Source organism: Scyliorhinus canicula, chromosome 3 (genome assembly GCF_902713615.1).
Source record: "Scyliorhinus canicula chromosome 3, sScyCan1.1, whole genome shotgun sequence".
Classification (NCBI taxonomy): domain Eukaryota; kingdom Metazoa; phylum Chordata; class Chondrichthyes; order Carcharhiniformes; family Scyliorhinidae; genus Scyliorhinus; species Scyliorhinus canicula.
The window spans coordinates 225,957,703-225,976,670 of record NC_052148.1 but is presented as its reverse complement, the minus strand read 5'-3'; the positions used below and the strand labels follow the sequence as shown (position 1 = coordinate 225,976,670).

Here is an 18,968-nt window from a genome sequence, read left to right as displayed (position 1 = left end):
GCGGTATATATCTATCCCTTTCCATCACTAAAGTAAACGTAATTGAATTGTGGTCACTATCACCAAAGTGCTCACCTACCTCCAAATCTAACACCTGTCCTGGTTCATTATCCAGTACCAAATCCAATATGGCCTCGCCTCTCGTTGGCCTATCTACATACTGTGTCAGGAAACCCTCCTGCACACATTGAACAAAAACGGACCCATCTAAAGTACTCGAACTATAGCGTTCCCAGGCAATATTTGGAAAGTTAAAGTCCCCCATAACAACTACCCTGTTTCTTTCGCTCCTGTCCAGAATTCTCTTTGCAATCCTTTCCTCTACATCTCTGGAACTTTTCGGAGGCCGATAGAAAATCCCTAACGGGGTGACCTCTCCTTTCCTGTTTCTAACCTCAGCCCAGACTACCTCAGTAGACGGGTCCTCATCAAACATCCTTTCTGCCACCGTAATACTGTCCTTGACTAACAATGCTACCCCTCCCCCTCTTTTACCACCTTCCCTAAGCTTACTGAAATATCTAAACCCCGGCACCTGCAACAACCATTCCTGTCCCTGCTCTATCCGTGTCTCTGAAATGGCCACAGCATCAAAGTCCCAGGTACCAACCCATGCCGCAAGTTCACCCACCTTATTCCGGATGCTCCTGGCATTGAAGTAGACACACTTTAAACCACCTTCCTGCCTGCCGGTACACTCCTGCAACTTTGAAACCTTACTCATGACCTCACTACTCTCAACCTCCTGTATACTGGGGCTACAATTCAGGTTCCCAGTCCCCTGCTGAACTAGTTTAAACCCTCCCGAAGAGCATTAGAAAATTTCCCCTCCAGGATATTGGTACCCCTCTGGTCCAGGTGTAGACCATCCTGTTTGTAGAGGTCCCACCTACCCCAGAATGAGCCCCAATTATCCAGGAATCTGAAACCCTCCCTACTGCACCATCCCTGTAGCCATGTGTTCAACTGCTCTCTCTCAGATGGTTAGATGAGCGCATCTTTACCCTTATTGCAAGTTATCATCATTCTCCTGCAGCATCCGATCAGTTGTTTTTGTGCCCTGCTCATGAATGGAGTGACCATGTCGAAGTCCTCCCACAGGCTTCACATTCATGACAATTCTTAATTTTTATCTTACCATCTGCCATGGCAGGATTTGAACCTGAGCCTCTGGTTCACTAGTCCAGTGAAGATACAGATACCACTCAGCCACCACCTCCACCCGGGGCTTCACATTCATGAGAAGAAGTGAGACCCTGTTGGGAGAGGCCTGTGCACCTTAGTCCTGGTGGTCACAAAACCAAGAGTCCGTGAGGGCGTCCCTAGCCCTGCTCCCCATTCGGGCCTGAGCCATCGCCCAAGGTACTTTCATCTTCCTGGTTTTTCCTTTGCAGCCCTCCTCGGCATTTCCCTCATCCAAGGAGATGTGGCGCTCCTTCATCTCATTCTGCCCTGCTGCAGTGACAGGTTGCAGAGCGCAGAAGGCCACTATGATGCAGGACACCACACTGCATTGGAGGCGGACCCCCCCCCCCCCCCCCCCCCTCCAGGCACCAGGACTGCATGTTGAGTCATCCAATCGCCTGCTCGTCCAGTGCTTGCAATGATGCAAGAGCCTTGTTGCGAATCTCAACCGTAGTTTGTGGCCTCCGCACTGGCTTCGTCAGCCGCCTCCTTAGTGGGTACCTTTTGTCCTCAAGGAGCCATCGCTCCAGCCATTGCTCTCCCTCACAAATTGCTGTGATTTGCGAGGGTCCCAAGATGTAGCCATTGTAGACGCTCCCCGAGAAAAGGGCATACACCTGCATGACATGCGTCGCATGGTCACAGGCGAGCTGGACATCGAGGGTAGGTGGGGAACACATATGCATACTTTTTATAAAATTCCACCGGGAACCCGTCCGGCCCCGGGGCCTTACCTGACTGCATTTGTCCGATCCCCCTGACTAGCTCCTCCAACTCTATCTGCGCCCCCAGCCGCTCTACCAGCTCCTCTTGAACCCTTGGGAAACATAGCCTGTTCATGAAGCTCTCCATCCCCCCTCTCCCCATCGGAGGTTCCGACCGGTACAGTTCCTCGTAGAAGTCCCTAAAGACCCCATTTACTTCTGTCCCCTTCTGCACTACATTCCCACCCCCATCCGTCACTCCACCAATTTCCCTAGCCGCATCTCGCCTACGGAGCTGATGCGCCAACATCCTGCTCGCCTTCTCACCATACTCGTATACCGCGCCCTGCGCCCTCCACTGTGTCTCCGCCTTTCTGGTGGTCAACAAGTCAAATTTGGCCTGCAAACTACGCCGTTCCCCCAGCAACCCCTCCTCCGGTGCCTCCGCGTATCTCCTCTCCACATCCAGGAGCTCCCCCACCAGTCTCTTCCTCTCCCTCCTTTCCCTATGGGCCCGGATGGAGATCAGCTCCCCCCGGATCACTGCTTTCAGAGCCTCCCAGACCATCCCCACCCGGATCTCCCCCGTGTCATTGGTATCAAGATACCCCTCAATACTTCTCCGGACCCTCCTACACACCTCCTCATCAGCCAGCATCCCTACATCCAGGCGCCAGGGCGGGCGCTGGTCCCACGCCTCCCCCATCTCCAGATCAACCCAGTGCGGAGCATGGTCTGAAATCGCTATGGCCGAATACTCGGCATCCTGCACCCTCGGGATCAATCCCCTGCTCAGGACGAAAAAATCTATTTGGGAATAAACCCTATGGACATGAGAGAAAAAGGAATACTCCCGCGCTCTCGGTCTCCCAAACCTCCAGGGATCCACCCCTCCCATCTGGTCCATGAATCCCCTCAGTACTTTGGCCGCCGCCGGTCTCCTACCCGTCCTTGAACTGGACCGGTCCAGTGGGGGATCCAGCACTGTGTTAAAGTCTCCCCCCATGATCAGGCCCCCTGCCTCCAGGTCCGGAATGCGGCCCAACAAGCGCCTCATGAAGCCAGCATCATCCCAATTCGGGGCATATACATTCACCAGCACCACCTTCTCTCCCTGCAGCCTACCCTTCACCATAATATATCTGCCCTCCTTGTCTGACACCACCTCAGCCGCCTCGAACGCCACCCTCTTTCCCCCCCCAGAATTGCCACCCCGCCCGGTTCTTCGCGTCCAATCCTGAGTGAAAAACCTGCCCCACCCACCCCTTCCTCAGACGAACCTGGTCCGCCACCTTCAAGTGGGCCTCCTGGAGCATAGCCACGTCCGCCTTCAACCCCTTCAGATGAGAAAATACCCTGGTTCTCTTAACCGGCCCATTCAGCCCCCTCACGTTCCAGGTAATCAGCCGGATCAGAGGGCAACCCGCCCCCCTCCCCCGCCGGCTAGCCATAGCTTATCGACTGCTCGCCCCAGGCCAGCTCGCCCCGCCCGACCCGTTCCCCATGGCGATAACGCCTCTCCTCTACCCCCCCGGCCCACACCAGCTCCTTCCTGGCCACTCCAGCAGCAACCTGGTATCCCCCCCCCCCAGGCTAGGACCCCTCCTAGCCGCGATGCACCCTCCATGGTACTTCCGTGAGTCAGCTGACTTCTGCTGACCCCGGCAGCTCCCGCCAAAACCCATCCCCTCCCGGCATGGGGTCATCCCCCTCTTGCCACGCCCCCACCGCCAGCTCCGCCCCCCTGCCCCGCAGCGTGGGAAACGAGAGGAAAGCTCGCGCTTTCACACTGCCACACCCCACCCTTCTGACGCAGCTCCCCAAAATCCAGTTTCACCCCAACCCCCAGCTCCGTACAGAAGAGAACATATAAAATACAAAACCCCCAACATTCCCCATATACCACACACTCGTACTCAACAGACAGACCCACCCGAAAACAGAGCAAAAAGAAAACCAGCATAAAAAACACACATGTGAAAGTTAAAGAACAGCAACAGCGAAAAACAGCAACAGCCATAGTGTGTCCCCAGGCCCTAGTTCAAGTCCAGCTTCTCCGCCTGTACAAAGGCCCACGCCTCCTCCGGGGACTCGAAGTAGTGGTGCCGGTCCTTGTATGTCACCCACAGGCGTGCAGGCTGCAGTATTCCAAATCTGACCTGCTTGGCATGCAGCACCGCCTTCGTCCGGTTGAACCCGGCCCGCTGCTTAGCCACCTCCGCACTCCAGTCCTGGTAGATTCTCACTACCGAATTCTCCCACTTGCTGCTCCTCTCTTTCTTCGCCCAGCGCAGCACATATTCCCGGTCGCTGATTCGATGGAATCGCACCAGCAGGGGTTCATTTGCCTTGGGCCTCCTGGCCATCACTGTGAGCTCCCTCAAGCTCCAGGGGCAAATGGAAGGACCCCGCCCCCATCAACGAGCTCAACATCGTGGTCACATACGCCGGGAGATCCGACCCCTCCGCCAGGTCTAGGATCCTCAAATTCTTTCGCCCTGTGCGAACGTCCAGCTCCTCCAAGCGGTCTTGCCACTTTTTGTGAAGTGTCTCGTGCAACTCCACTTTCCCCACGAGGACCACGGCCTCCTCCTACCACTCAGCGGCCTGCTGCTGCAACTCCCGAATGGATACCTCCTGGGCCGCCTGGGTCTCAAGCAGCCTGTTGGTAGTCGCATTCAGGGAGTCCAGCAACTCAGCCTTCAGCTCCGCAAAACAGCGCAGAAGAGAGGCTTGCTGCTCCTGCGCCCACTTCCACCAGTCCTCGGGTGTTCCACCGGCCGCCATTTTGTCCTTCTTCCCCCACTTTTCTTGGGGAGCTGCTGCAGCTTTTTCCCTTGCCCCACTCCGGGTGAGCACCATAAATTATGGGGAATGCTCCTCTAGACACCTTCCCCCACCGGGATTCGTCGAAACACGCCGTTTGGGGCCCTCAAATCGGCCCAAAAGTCCTTAAGTAGCGGGAGTATCGGCCCAAAAGTCCTTAAGTTCGACATTGGTGGAACGGCACTCCGAGAAAAGGTCTCACTGACGCGGGGTAATGGAAGGAGGAGAGGGAATATCCCACCAGCATCAGCAGCGTGCACCAAAAGAAAACACAAAAAACAATAGAAACATAGCGAAGACACCAGCCCAGACAGTAGACAAAAAACAGCACAAATACACTAAAAGGCATATGAGAAGCCGGTAAACGACAATATGCAACAGTACAAAGACACCAGCCATTAACATGGCGTTCCAAACTTGAACGAGAAACAGTCATTATTACACGGAAGCGGCCAACAGCCTTCAAGAACCTGCCATTACAGCCTCCAAGGTGTCTTGTTGACGTGAGCCACCACCGCCCTCCTCCTGTAGTCCCACTGTCCGGTCACTTGCTCCAGCCAGCCCGTGGTCCGGCCACAAAAGTAGGAACGGCAGGAACAACATATGGCTATCAAACATTGAAACTGTCAACAGCAGTCCAAACAAAAGCAGCATCAGATGGTAAATTAGTCCTCCAAACCTCCAGCATGATGCAGTTGATTCAGGCTGCCACCCTCCTCACCAGCAGCACAACACCTGACTTCCTCCCTCTCCTGCCAAAGGCAGTCAGTTGAACCAGCCACCACCCTTCTCCTGCCTCCCAAGGGTCAGCAGCAGTAGTCCATCAAACAAGCAGAAAGGGAGGCAGGCAGTTGTTAAATCCAGTCTCAGGCTGAACTTCAGGCCAGATCTTACCAGCAGAATGTTCTGCTCTTGTCTCTCTCTCTCTCTCTCTCTCTCTCTCTCTCTCTCATGCTTGCAAATGCCTGTAGCAGTCTTTCAGCAATGGAATTGAGAGCCTCCACAGCCCATGGTGCTCTATCCACAATCCTTCGTGAGTATAAGCCTTGGAGTTCAATGATTGGGAGCTAGGCTTCCAGCTATTTTGAACCACACAAATAACCCAAGTAAACCAAATCCAATAAATTGAGGGACAAATGAAAGGGTCAGTCCCTTGAAGGAAAACTGCCTTAAACAATAAACTAAACACAAATGAAACTTAAACATCAAACCAAAATGTGATTAAAGGGCTCATTAAGGCACACTCGTGCCCCTGCAGTGCCCAGTTGGCATGGAGGGCTTTGAGGGTGTCAGTGGACACCACATGCTCCCTCTCTTAAGAACTCCCGGCCGTAAATATAGCCGGGGTAGAGGGGCAGACAGTCGGGGTTGGACAGCCACCTCAATCGCCCACTGCCTGGATCTGTTGGTGGCAAGTATGGCCTGTCCCAGCAGCAGGTTCACAAGGACGTCCTCCTTACCTGCCCCTCTCCGCATTGGATACCCATAGATCAGGAGCATGGGGCTGAAGTGCAAACACAAAGGTATTTTGGCACCCAGTTTTTCAGTTGATTAAATCAGTGGCACCCTCAAGCATTGCAATGCTGACTAAATTGGCACAGTTGACTCGTCAAGGAAAGGTCAGATACCTGGTTAGGCACCTGGCTTCCCTTTGTGGCAGGCGAGGCTCACCTGATGCTTGTGAAGACTGAAATTAGCAGGTCAACCTCATCCCGAGAAGACACCCTCATTCTCCCAGCTTTGAAGGGCTGTGGATTAAATGAGCCTTCTGCATCCACACCCTAATCCCTGACAGTTTGGCCTCCATAACCAGTGGACTTGAATTTCCATACGCCCCTGGCATCACAGTGCTGCCTGAGCTTAGGAGTTTATTCTCACTGCAGGTGTCCTGCCCCTGCCTGCGTGAGGGGCCTCAAGCGGCTGGGAAACACCTCTTGTTAGACTTTCCCACTCTGCCCATGCAACGTGGCATGCCATAGAAACCCACCCATGGGTGTTACCAATACTGGCCCTATAGATTCACCTGTTGTCACCCACTTTACAGCTGTCACTCTGGAAGAGCAATCCCTCAGTGGTGATACCGCAACGAGCTCAGCAAAGAGGACACTAGATGCGCTGCCTGCCTACCAGCCGTTGGACCCCTTTAAACCTAGAGGTTTTCAGCCATGAAGGGCTGCTGATTGCCTGCGAGCGATTACCCCCTTCCCCCGGCACCGTTGAACTTATCTGCCCCCCCCCCCCCCCCCCCCCCCCCCCCCCATCCACTCCGCTACTCCCTCTGCCTGGCATTTTGGAGGGTGATGGAGACCTGAGCACTAACTTCCGATTTCCTCTTCAGAGGTGAGGTTGCCAGATTCTCGTTTTTACTGATTGACTATTCGGGGGTGGGAGAAGGAGTCCTAGCAGGAAGGCTGTCATTGCCGCTAATCATATTCCCACATGACCATGCTTGTAGCGCACCAACCTTATTCAACATATGTTTTGCACTGACGTACATATATTATAATCCTGACTTTGCATTCCTGTCTTCCTTCCTAGTCCACTCCCATCTAAAATGGAAATACTTTCTTTTCTAGAACTATCCCAACACTTTCATTCCTTTTTTAAAAATAAATTTAGAGTACCCAATTCATTTTTTCCAATTAAGGGGGAATTTAGCGTGGCCAATCCACCTACCCTGCACATCTTTGGGTTGTGGGGGCGAAACCCACGCAAACACGGTGAGAATGTGCAAACTCCACACGAACAGTGACCCAGAGCCGGGATGGAACCTGGGACCTCGGCGCCGTGAGGCAACAGGGCTAACCCACTGCACCACCGTGCTGCCCAACACTTTCATTCCTTCATGCACCTTATTTCAGCTCTGGCTAGGGCATGCACCATAATCCAGAGATTACTACATGTGAGGCCTTGCTTCCTCCCTCGCTCAAAGACCTCAAAGCCTGTCCTTTCTATGTTGTTGTTCCCAATACAGGCCATAGCTCCTCGCTCACACTGTTCCCTTGCAGAATATTTACATATAAAGATTGCATTACCACCAGGAATAGCAGTAAATGCCGTTTTATTAGTTGGCTGCAGCTTTTAAGGATGAACCTTTTCAATTAATTACATACAGAGTACTGAAAGCTGACGACTCTTGAAATAGACTCTTGAAATAACATTATTTTGGATACAGCAGCCGCTGAAAAACAAATTGTCTTGGAATCTCTTTCCTTGGAATATTGATCCCTTCTTTTGTACAATGAAATACTCGAATATTCAGAGCAAATTGAAGAGCAGCCTCTAATATGTGCAAAACTTAATTTTGATGAGCCATGCAGTCTTTTTTTTAAAGAAACATTTCCAATGGAATAGTTTTTTTGTATCTAGAATTTTAGTTGAAATTCTGAACTTTCTGATTAAATGTGCATGGAGTACTTAGTGGAACAGTGTGTTTGCATCATTCAAAAAAGCATACTGAATCATTCTGATTACATTATATCAGAAATAGTTTCCACTCAAACGAATTGAAGGTCAAAAAGATGAACAATGTAATTGTTTGGCTTTCGGAAAGGAGGAAACTCAGCCGCAGTTTTATTGAATGATATAAGATCAGAGGAAGTAGAAGCCGGAGTAAACCATTCAATAAGATTGTGGCTAATCTTCTACCTCCCCTCCATCATCCTGTACTATCCTCGTATCCCTTAATTTTCTTAGTATTCAAACATCTTTTGATCTCTGTCTTGAATGCACTCGCTGACTGAATGTTCACAGCTCTCTGGGGTAAAGAATTCCAAAGATTCACAACGTTTTCACATCAGTCCTAAATGGCCAACCCCTTATTCTGATACTGTGAACTCTTCCTCATTTTACCTCAGCCAGGTGTAACGGCCTCCAAGCCTCTACCCTGTCAAGTCCCTGAATAATTTTATATGTTTAAGTTTAAATCCTATTTCATTCTTTTAAATTCTAGGGAATATAGTTCCAGTTTATTCAGTCTCTCCTCTTAGGACAATAATTTCATGCCAGGAATCAGTCTAGTGAACCTTCATAACACTCGCTCTGAGGCAAGTATGTCCTTCCTTTGATAAGGAGGTCGAAACTGTGCACCATACTCCAGGTGTGGTCTCGCCTTGATCTCACATAATTATATGAAGACTTATTCACTGTTCCTTAATACTGCAATTCCTTAATAATAATGGCTAACGTGCAAATTTGCCTTCCTAATTACTTGTTGTATGTGCTTGGCTAACTTTCTGTGAATCATGTACAAGGACATCCAGATCCTAGTGTTTAGCAACATTTCCAATATCTCCATTTAGAAAAATATGTTGTTCTATTTTTTTGCTCCAAAGTGGATAACTCCCCCTCCACATTATATTGTATTTGCCATTTCTTGCCCACAGACTCACACTATCTATATCATAGAATTTGGAATTTACAGTGCAGAAGGAGGCCATTCGGTCCATTGAGTCTGCACTGGCCCTTGGAAAGAGCACCCTACCCTACTTGAACCCACTCCAGCACCCTATCCCTATAATCCAACAACCCCATTTAACCATTTTGGACACTAAGGGCAATTTTAGCATGGCCAATCCTCCTAATCTGCACATCGTTGGACTGTGGGAGGAAAACTGAGCACCCGGAGGAAGCCCACGCAAACACGGGGAGAACGTGCAGACTCCACACCGACAGTGACCCAAGCCGGGAATTGAACCTGGGACCCTGGAGCTGTGGAGCAACGATGCTAACCAATGTACTACCGTGCTGTCCCCTGTGTGCTCCTCACAACTTACTTCCACACCTAACTTTATATCATCAGCAAATACTTACTCCTGATCTAAGTCATTGATATAGACTGTAAATAGCTGAGACCTAAGCATTAATCTTTGAGGTATTCCATGGGTTACAGCTTGTCAACCAAAAATAACTGTTGACCAATTCTCAAGCTATGTGTTACTCCCAATCCCATGGGTTCCAATAACCTCTTTTGGCAACTTGTATAATGCTTTTTGAAACCATCCAGGATAAAGCAACCTGCTTGATTGGCACCACAAACATTTGCTCCCTCCACCACAAATGCACAGTGGAGGCAGTGTGTACGTTGTGCACAAAATGCACTGCAGGAACTATTAGACAACACCTTCTAAACCCTGGACCACCACCTTTTTTTTAGAAGGATAAGAGCAGCGGACACATGGCAACATCACCACCTGCACGTTTGCCTCCAAGTCACTCACCATTCTGATTTGGAAATATATCGCTGCTCCCTTACTGTTGCTGGGCAAAATCTTGGCATTCCTTCTCGAACAGCACTATGGGTGTACCTACACCACAGGGACTGTAATGATTCAAGAAGGCAGCTCACCACCACCTAATTCTCAAGGGCAATTAGCAATGGACAATAAAGTTTAACCTAGCCAGCGACGCCCACATCCCGTAAAAGAATAAAGACAAATGCAATTACTCTAAACCTACAGTTTCCTCTTATCTGCTCTGCTTGTTACAATCTCAACAAACTTGAATAGATTTTTCACACACAATTTTCTTTTCATAAATCTATGTTGACTAACAAAGGTATGATTTTCCAAGCACCCTGTTACCATGTTTCTAATATTCTTCCCTGTTACTGATATCTGGCTAATTGGACTTTAGTTCCTCATTTTCTCTCCGTCTTTCCTATATAGCATGATTACATTTGTTTCCTTCCAACACATAATAATAATCGCTTATTGTCACAAGTAGGCTTCAATTAAGTTACTGTGAAAAGCCCCTAGTTGCCACATTCCGGCGCCTGTTCGGTAGGCCAGTACAGGAATTGAACCTGCACTGCTGGCACTGTTCTGCATTACAAGCCAGCTGTTTAGCCCACTGTGCTAAACCAACCCATGTACATGGAAATTGTTCAAGAATCTATGGAATTCTGGAAGATGAAAACCAATGTGTCAGTTATCTGTAGCTTTCTCTTTTAAAACCTTCGAATGTAGACCATAAGGTCCATGGGATTTGTTGACTTTTAATCATATTAATTTCTCCAGTACTATTTCATTATTTATCCTTATTTCTTTTTCTAATGCTCCCTTGGTTTGTTTATCCTTATTTCTTTAAGTTACCCTTCTCTCTTGATCCAAGATTCCCAACTACTTCTGCCATTGTTCTTGTTTAAAGTCTCTGCCATTTACCACAGTGTTGTGGCCAGTTTGCACCTTGGTTTGTTTATCCTTATTTCTTTAAGTTACCCTTCTCTCTTGATCCAAGATTCCCAACTACTTCTGCCATTGTTCTTGTTTAAAGTCTCTGCCATTTACCACAGTGTTGTGGCCAGTTTGCACCTTGGTTTGTTTATCCTTATTTCTTTAAGTTACCCTTCTCTCTTGATCCAAGATTCCCAACTACTTCTGCCATTGTTCTTGTTTAAAGTCTCTGCCATTTACCACAGTGTTGTGGCCAGTTTGCAATCAACTCTGTAAGCTTCTCCCTTCCAAACAGGCAGCAAGAATCTCAGCTTTATTAGATTAGGGCAAACTCTCCTCCAGCACTGCACCTAGGGTCCCTTAACTACTCAGTCCTACTTGTCCCTTACCATTAACCAGACCTGCACCATTACCTAACCTAGAAAGTGCGACTACCTGCTGGATTAAGCTGTCCGCTCAACTCTCCCCTTGTTGCATTGCAGCATCTGTATTTCAAACTTTAGCCCAACAGCTCTTGACCTGAAGATGTTAGAGATGCAAATACTTGCTGCACAAACTCTTGTATGCTGTAGTTATAGCCATCCCCATTATTTAATTTAAATTAGGGGCAGCACTTTAAACTGCTCCTCTTCCTATTCTTTTACTCTGCTCCTTGTTTTTTCCTGTATTCTTTCATTGGATGTGGGCATCTCTGGCAAAGCCAGCATTTGTTGACTGTGTCTAATTTACTTTGAACTCAGTGATTTTCTTCGCCATTTAGATGGCATTTTTAAGATTTAGCCATGTTGCTGTGGGTCTGGAGTCACATGGAGGCCAGATGGGGTAAGGATGGCAGATTTTCTTCCCTAACCATGTATGTTTTATTTTCCACCCTCTGGCTTAGTGGAATTCTACCCCTTGTCCCTGGAGCTTTATCCTAAGCTTTTGGATTCTTAGCCCAGTGACATTACCACTACTCCACTATCTCCCCATACGTTTCTAATCCGCTCATTGACTTCATTATTGCACTTAAATCTTTCTTATTATTTATCTCTAATATATTGACGTTTCAGAGCCCTTAAATAATGTTATCCTCAATTAAATTAACTTCAATGTTATCATACCAGATCTCATTAACTAATTATTTAACCACTCAACACTAAACATAATTATATAATAAACTAGCAAAGACTTACAGAACATTTGTGGTCACATGAGTATACATCAGCAGCAGTTCCATCATTGTCTTCACCCCTCCCATGCTAGCCTTTTGCTCCCATGCTATTCCCCCACAACATCATTCACTCAATCCTTAATTATAAAGACTAGTCATTTCCCAACAGCAGTTGTTACACTAACTGATCCATTGGTTGTGTGTTGATGTCCCATTTCAGAGTGCAAAATCTAGGCTGACACTTGAGCGGAAGGTGTCTTTCAGATGAGAAGGTAGATTGAGGTTGCATGTGTCTTTTGGGTATGCATAAAAGAATCTATGACACTGTCTCAAAGAAGAGAAGGCGAGTTTACCCTGGTATCCTGGCCAACCTTTATATCCAACCAAGATCACTGAAACAGATTCATTGTTGACTCATTGTTGTTTGTGAGATCTTGCTATGTACAAATAAATTGTCACGTTTGATGCATTATCACAGTGACTATTCTTCAAAAGTACTTCATTGTTTAAAAGGGGCTTTGGATTATTTAGAGGCCTCAAAAGGTGCTTTATAAATGCAAGTTCCTCTGCCTGAATTGGAAATATCAGTTGTTACGTGTATGTTTTATCTATGGCGAGCGTCTCAAAGCTGAAGAATTCTGTTGGAGACTTACTCTGAGTAAATGCACTCTATGGCTCAGTTCTGAGCTACACTGTTGCACGTTTTACTGTGGGCGTAAAACGCGTTTATTGGAGTGTATTAACACGCCTCCGAGTTCGACGTGTGCTTAACACTACTAGGCTCTGTTGTATGTAATTATTTAGCTCTGGAGTCGCCAGTTGCCGTATAGACAACGTCACAAGTATTCCAAGGTCAAGTTCAAAGTAATAAAGACGATACACCGATTAATAAGGTTCAAACGATCAATATTTATTATACAGTTATAATAAATACTCATGCACACTAAGAGACTAAGCTATAACTAAACTTAAGTGAACAGAATACTTATCTAACAGGAACAGGCAAGGTCAGAGAACGAGGCCTTCGTCCTGGTCTTGTACTGCAGCCTTCAGCAAGCGTTCTGGTACTGGGGGTCTAGTGGGCTTGGATCGCGTAGCGAGCGTTGAACTTACGGTTTCGGCGGCTGGTGCTCAACGGCTGGAGTCAGGATGCAAGATGTCTATCAGGGCCGGAGCACGGGTTTAACAGACCGGGCTCTGTGGGGAATTTGCCTTTATACCCCTCTCTAATGTCCTTGCCCCCTTCTAGGCGGGCTCTACCTTTCGGTACCGATTGGAGCGTTTCCAAACGGCTACCTTCGAAATCCTCCAATGTGGGGGCTTCCCTCGATGTTGGGGGTGGTTTCGATATTCGTTACTCTGGTGCCATCCTGCCTGCACAACCAATTAAGTGTTACATTGAGATGGAAATGTTGCCATTGTTTGTGCCTGGATCTGGGCTGCCTCATCAGAATGCTAAGCGCTTTGCCATTAACACCTTTGGCTTGGAGATCTTGCACCTGGCCAGAAAACTGGTTTGCTGCTTGCAAAATGCTAATTAGTTGAGAGCAGGCTGTCTGTTCTCACTAAACAGGCTTTTCCTTCTGTCTTCCATTTTAGTTTGGCTCAGTGTCCATTTTGCGTGGCCAGCATGGCTACAACACAGACCTGCAATATTGCAGTTTTGATCATCTAATGCTAATCAAATGTGAGGATAACGGCAGAAGTAGCATAATTGGCTTTAGAATCTTGAGTTTAGGTCAGAAGAAAGCAGCCAGGATTTTTTCTTTGATATTTATCCAGTGCCATCTTGCTAGGAAACTGGATCAGTCTAGGTTTAGCTGAGGTTTTTTTTGGGGTGATAACGAGAGGTCGGTCGCTTGGTGAGGAGTTTAGAGATTCCAAACTCTTTGTTGGATTGCGCCAAAAGGTTTCTGGAAAAAATATTTATTTTCATACATAAGCTATTTATTAAGCTAACTTTGTTGTGCTGCCATTGACATTCATCAATGTTGACAAAATAATTTGAAGGGTTGGTAAGAATGTCAGAAATAAATGGACTTCCATTTCAAAAAAGTAAATTAACACAATTAAGTTATAGACTAGTCGTCATGGGAAAGTCATCTTGCAGCAAAAATAATTTATTAATTTCATACACAGGAATAGATGGATGACAAACAAAATGGGTAGGAAACTGACTAGGTTTGAAGATTTTGGTTTACACAACTACTGAGTGTCCACCAAATTGAACCCAAAGCCAATGTGCTCAGTGACTTAGTTTGTAGATACACAATACACACTTTTATAATTTGCTCAAGAGATTGAAATGCAAATCAGCTGACGTGCTGGCAGCAGTGAGGTTTGAACCCACGCCTCCGTAGAGACTGGAGCCTAAATCCAGCACCTTAGACCACTCGGCCACGCATTACTTATGTAACTCCTCGGTTCATAAGACAGTGAACCAATCCTTGTGATTACTGGTTAGATGTGATCAATGAAGGGAAAGTATATTGAGCAAGCATGGTGGGATGTAAATTACTTGAAGCAGAAAAATTTCTAGAAATAGCTGTATTTTTACAGAAGAGAAATTTGATTTTTGCAATTCCACATTCACCTGTCTGTTTTCTGAGCTGAGTGTTAGCCAACCAGGGGCTGGTTTAGCTCACTCGGCTAAATTGCTGGCGTTTAAAGCAGACCAAGCAGGCTAGCAACACGGTTCGATTCCCGTACCAGCCTCCCCGGACAGGCGCCGGAAAGTGGCAACTAGGGGCTTTTCACAGTAACTTCATTGAAGCCTACTCGTGACAATAAGCGATTTTCATTTCATTTTCTTTTCATTTCATTTCATTTCATTCAACTCTAGATTCAGAAGGAACAAGAATGGTTTGTTTCAGTTAGCGGTTCTTCTGATAGGTTAGCAGATACCTTGACATAGCAAATACATTGCTTTGCTCTCAACACAGTAACTTCATTGCAGTGTTAATGTAAGCCTACTTGTGACAATAATAAAGATTATTATTTTATAATTAAGATTCAGTTACAACGGTATCTTGCCAGTATCTTGAAGTAATGCTGCCACATTATTAGGGCAGTAGAATGATGTAATTGTTCGCCTGAACCAAACTGTGAGCAGTTCTCTTCTAGGAGACTGGTGAAAATCACAAGCTTCAGCTGGTGATTACTCATTCGCTCATTCATCAGCACAAATCATACAAATGCATGTGATCATTTGTTTTAATGCCTCATTGCTAAACAGACATGTGACATGTGAGTCTTGTTCCTTTGCAAAACAAGATGTCTTTGAAATGAAGTGATCTAGACTTGCTGTGCGCAATGCAATGTGAGCTATGCATGATGGCACAGTGGTTAGCACTGCTGCTGTACAGCACCAGGGACCCTGATTCAATCCTGAACTTGGGTCACCGTCTGAGTTTGCACGTTGTCCCCGTGTCTGCGTGAGTTTCCTCCGAGTACTCAGTTTCCTCCCACAGTTAAAATATTTGCAGGTTAGGTGGATTGGCCATGCTAAATTACCCTTCAGTGTCCAAAGATGTGCAGATTAGGTGGGGTTATGTGGATAGGGCGGGTACTGGCCCTAGGTAGAGTGTTCTTTTGGAAGGTCGGTGCAGTTCCGATGGGCTAAATGGCCTCCTTCTGCACTGTAGAAATTTTATTCTCTTGCTTAGGTCCTGGATCACTAATCCAAGTATGTCACATGAACCATGGCGTGAAACATTGTGCCTGCTGACTAAATGGGAAGGGCTTTTCAGATCGAGGCACCAAAAATGTCATCAGGGAGTCCTGCAGCCCATTAATAAGTAATTGGCTGGAGACAGGATTTCTACCCCTAACTTGGGAGGAACTCCTGTCTCGGAGAGCAGCCAGCCAATCGGAGTGGCCAGAAGCTCACAAGCCTTGGCATTCTACCTTCTGATGATGGAAGGGGCCTGCAGTTTGCTTGAAAACAAAATTTGCTCTGATGCAAGGAGAGCATGTGAGTTACTTCCCTGCTGGCGGCCACCTCTTTGATTTGAAAAAAAACCCCTCCCTATGGTCCTGGACGGCTGCCTAGATTTAGCTGGCAGCCTCCCCATCCATTGGCGCAGGAAGGGTGGGGTAGAGGAGGGTGATTTGCCACCACGCTGCTGATTTTAAGACCACTGCATATTCAAACTGGGTTTCCATCTCCTGATGATACAGCCTGCCCCTCCCTTACTTACCATTGATAAAATTCACTGGCTGTGGGACAGGTTGGGGAGCTGATCTGTCACAACTCTTTCCCCACCTGGGCCTGTAGGCTGTCAAAATTCTCCCCAATCTTTCAAAACAGTTCCTCCAAGTCATTTTTCATATGTTCTGTTTTGCTATTGTAATAGGTTTGTGGCATGTACTGTGCAACAACAGTATAGCTGTTTTTTTTTGATAGTCAAAAAGGACTGATTAAATAGGGACTATAGATGATTATTGATAATTATTTCTTGCTAATGATAGCAAACACGGTTAAATTGAAGTGCTCACAGCTGATTTGTTACATGGCAGTGAATCGTGGACACAAATATGCAATTGTTTTCAGTAATTAATAAACTACTGTCTGAAAATCAGCCCCTTTTTTTTATCAGGGATGTGTTCTAATTGGATTCCTCTTAATTGTCTGGATGTGTTAATTGCCTTGATCTTGAAAGGCTGCCAAAGATTTCCCCGACCAGTCAACGTCCTGTGCATTTGATGACCTGTAGATGTATTTATAGTATGAGTTTTGATTGACAGCTCTGTCTGAGCTGACACTTTGTTAGCTTTGTGTGTGGGGTGGCCATAACTCTCTGGTCTATTTGGCAAACTGTCCTTGTAGTCAGGAGTTTTGGATTTATATTTGGCAATCAAAACTAAGAGACATAAATGTAAGATAGTCACCAGTAGATTCAGCAGGGATTTCAGGAATACGTTCTTTATCCAGAGTTATTAGATTGTAAGTCTCGCACACGGAACAGTTGAAGCAAGTAGCATAAATACATTTAAGGGGAACATACATAAGCACAAAATGGAATAGAAGGATTTGTTAAGCTAAGTTGAAGAGGGGAAGCTGAAGGGTCTCCGAAAGAAAAAACAAAAAAATAGGAAACACTTGTATTTATATAACAATTTTCATCAAATATCTCTTGAGCACTGCTTGACAAAGCAGTACTTTTTAAAAAGGTTTTGCCACTGTTGTGGAGTAGAAACATGGCAGCTAATTTGTGTCCAGCAAATTCTCATGGACAGCAATGTGGTAATCATTAGTTTTTTGTGATGTTGATTGGGGGAGATACTGGCAATGCCAACAGGCAGAACTCCCCTTCTAAATAGTACCTTGGAATTTTTTGCGTCCACCTGGAAGATAAACAGTGCCTCAGTTTAACATCTCATCTGAAACGCAGCTCCTCTGACAATGCAGCATTCCCTCAATACTGCAGTACGGCACAAAAATCAATGCTGATGCTCAATTCCTGCAGGGGACGGCACCTGAATCTGGAACATTTTGACTTCGAGACGTGGATGCTCTCAACTGAGTCAGGGCTGACATAGCTTGTATATTGGAAGGGATTAGTTGGGCCAAATTACCATTTTCTCTATTGTATATGCTATGTAACCTGCGATCTGTCACTAGCATTTACCTCTGATGCCTCGGGTTCTATGTTGGCAAACAGTCACATGAGGAACTTTGCTTTTAGAGTCAGTTTTTTATGTTGAGGGCTAACGCACAAGTAATTGATTTTGACATTTTCTGAAGAATATTAAAGTTTGTAAAATTTCTGTTACGTGTATTGAACACTGGACATCTGTGGAGGCAAAGTCATAGAACTTACAGTGCAGATGGAGGCCATTCAGCCCATCAAGTTTGCACTAGCCCTTGGAAAGAGCACCCTACCCAAGCCCATACCTCCACTCGATCCCTGTAACCCAGTAACCCCACGTAACCGTTTTGGACACAGAGTAATTTAGCATGGCCAATCCACCTAACCTGTCCGTCTTTGGACTGTGGGAGGAAACCCATGCAGGTACTGGGAGAACGTGCAGACTCCGCACAGACAGCGACCAAAGCAGGAAACAAACTTGGGACCCTGGAGCTGTGAAGCAACAGTGCTAACCACTGTGCTATCGTGCCGTCCTGTCATCTACATTGAAGAAAGATGTGCATATTCCAAAGGACCTTTGACATGGAGAAGTTGTACATGCTTTGAGACTGATGGGCCAACAATGTCTTGGGATCAGAGACTTATCTGAGAACTTTCAACATCAACACCATAAACTAGAAGAGCTAGCTACACAAATCAGAGGGTTGTGCGACATCAAGGAGCTGATAACCACAGAGAGTGAAGAAGAAATTAAACCAGACCTTGTGTTAATTGTTTGTTGGCTTCATCACCTGGCCCTTGGATTTATAGTGCGCCACTTGCGGCTGTTGTTTGAGAATTGTACTATTCAGACACCCCCGAAGTTGCAAGACTGTTTTGGTGTTTGCAGCATAATTTTTCAAAAATGGTAGCTGTACTTACTGAAATTTGTAATCATTGCAAATATACACTGCTAAATTATAAATGATCTTTTCAGAGTTTTTTGGTAGATACCTGATCAAGCAGGAAAAGAAAAGGAGAAAGCAATTAGAAGTTTTTTTTTGATAAATAGTCTTGTTCCTAGTTTGTAGGCTGAATCGTAGTCTGATAGAGTATTACTTTTAAACCCACTGATATTAAGTTAAAGTATCCATTCTGTCCAGTAAGCTGCAGTGCAAGTGACTGTAGTACTCTGTTCACTCCCTCGGCTTTGCTGCATTTTCTATATTAACCACACTCTGGTTTGCGGGATTCATATGATCTGTTTATGGGTTGTTGACATTAGGTGAAAAATGTTACAGCTAATCTCTCAGATTCTTTACCAATAGTTGTGTGGTGCTGTATGATTCTGTACAGT

At 46.3% G+C, this 18,968-nt stretch overlaps 1 protein-coding gene across 1 annotated transcript in view; it reads left to right on the top strand.

Moving 5' to 3' along the window:
* Positions 1 to 18,968, top strand: part of ppid (peptidylprolyl isomerase D) — a 59,059-nt gene that overhangs the window by 6,384 nt on the left and 33,707 nt on the right. The window lies entirely within an intron of this gene.